Source organism: Echinops telfairi, unplaced genomic scaffold (assembly GCF_000313985.2).
Source record: "Echinops telfairi isolate 266 unplaced genomic scaffold, ASM31398v2 ScPeMD7_7416;HRSCAF=8454, whole genome shotgun sequence".
NCBI classification, from domain to species: domain Eukaryota; kingdom Metazoa; phylum Chordata; class Mammalia; order Afrosoricida; family Tenrecidae; genus Echinops; species Echinops telfairi.
This window is the reverse complement of record NW_022111316.1, coordinates 3,491,167-3,492,695: the sequence shown is the minus strand read 5'-3', so window position 1 is coordinate 3,492,695 and position 1,529 is coordinate 3,491,167. Positions and strand designations below refer to the sequence as shown.

The following is a 1,529-nucleotide window of genomic DNA, read 5'->3' as shown; positions in this document are numbered from 1 at the left end:
AAGGGATCAGGTATCAGGCATCATCAAAACAAAAAAGTATATCATAGTGAATGAGGGGGGAAGTGCAGAATGGAGAACCAAAGCCCATTTGTAGGCCACTGGACATCCCCTTATAGAAGGGTCTCGGGGAGGAGATGAGCCAGTCAGGGTGCAATATAGCAACGATGAAACATACAACTTTCCTCTAGTTCTTTAATGCTTCCCACCACCACCACCCACTATCATGATCCCAATTTTACCTTACAAATCTGGCTAGACCAGAGCATGTACACGGGTACAGATAAGAGCAGGAAACACAGGGAATCCAGGACAGATAAACCCCTCATGCTGAAAAACAATGAGGAGCTGATACCAAGAGCTCAAGTAGAAAGAACATGCTTTGAAAATGATGATGGCAAAAAATGTACAAATGTCTTGACACAATGGATGCATGTATGTATTGTGATAAGAGCTGTATGAGCCACCAATAAAATTATTTTTTTAAAAAAGATCTATTTATCAGAGAGGCTTCCCTCCTGTATCATTTCATCATTTTGTTTGCTTGTTTGTTTTGTCTTCCTGGCATTTAGTACTATCCAAAATCATCTTGTTTATCTTCTGTCTCTGGAACATTAGCGCTGACAAAGACTAGATATTGTTGGTCTCCTTTGACAGAATTATATCTCTAGTATACAAAACAGCACCTGGGGGAAAAGATATGCGTGACAAAAAACATTATGAGCAAAGTCAAAACTGAGGACTTAGAAAAATATTTGCTAATTATGTATAAGGGAATAAAATGTTAATATCCCTAAAATGAAAGAACTCTTAAAAACTCTGAAAGGAAAAAAAAGAAGTCCAAAATGAAAACAGACAAAAATATAAAGAGATAGTGAATAGATTTTTTAAAGGGAAAATAACTCATTAATATATGCAAAAATACACAGCCTTACTTACAAAAGGAGAAATTTAAAAAACGAATGTAAAACATTTATTTTCTTATATATTTTGCCTCTCACATCGGCAAAAATCTAAAGATAATTTATTAGTGATTCCATGGTAAAGTCGCCCTTTGTTCATTGCCGGTGCATCCCTGGTGGTGCAGTATTAAGCTCGTGGCTGCTAAGCGAAAGGTTGGCAATTTGAACTCATCGGTCGCTCCATGGGAGAAAGATGTGGCAGTCTGTTACCATGACAGTGTACAGCCTTGGAAACCCTAATGGGCAGTTCTACTCTGTCTTACAGAGTTGCTATGAGTTAAAATTGATTCAATGTCGATGAGTTTGGTGTTTCTTATATACATACATTGCTAGTGGAAATATAAAACAGTACAACCAGTCTGGAGGCATAATTTTGTGATACTCCACAAAATTAAACATAAGTATTTACCTTTTAATCCATAAACTCAACTCTTAAAACCTATCTTAATAATATACTGGAGCAACAAAGCCCACCTGGAAGAAGCACACCAGCCTGTGTGATCACAAGGTGTCGAAGGGATCAGGTATCAGGCATCAAAGAACAAAAAATCATATCATTGTGTGCTCACC

General features: G+C 37.2%; 1 protein-coding gene across 1 annotated transcript in view; it reads right to left on the bottom strand.

Moving 5' to 3' along the window:
• LPXN (leupaxin) overlaps positions 1–1,529 on the bottom strand; it is a gene marked incomplete at its 5' end in the record, with an annotated part of 40,460 nt that overhangs the window by 2,606 nt on the left and 36,325 nt on the right. The gene's annotated exons all lie outside the window — the stretch shown is intronic.